The sequence below is a fragment of the Phaethon lepturus genome, unplaced genomic scaffold, assembly GCF_000687285.1.
Source record: "Phaethon lepturus isolate BGI_N335 unplaced genomic scaffold, ASM68728v1 scaffold19424, whole genome shotgun sequence".
In the NCBI taxonomy this organism is placed as follows: Eukaryota; Metazoa; Chordata; class Aves; order Phaethontiformes; family Phaethontidae; genus Phaethon; species Phaethon lepturus.
In genome coordinates, this window is record NW_010532833.1 from 5,516 (window position 1) to 5,811 (window position 296).

A 296-nucleotide genomic window follows, 5' to 3' on the forward strand; every position below is an offset into this window, starting at 1 on the left:
GATGGGCCCCCCCCTGTCCCTCCCTCCCCCACCGTCTGCACAGCCCTCCGCGCCAGGCCCAGCCTCAGCAATGGCCTTGCCAGCAGAGCTGAAGGGAAAGGCCCTCTCTCGCAGGGCCTGGGCCTCAGCTACCTCCCAGCGAACAGCTGCAGCCCAAGGAACGCCCCGCACTCAAGCGCCCGCACCCCAGGCCCACCCCTCAGCCCCTCTCACCGCCAACGCTCCCACCGCTGCGCCCCAGGGGCCTTAAGGAAACGGAGCCGGAAGGGGCGGGGCTGAGGCCGGGAGGAGCGCGC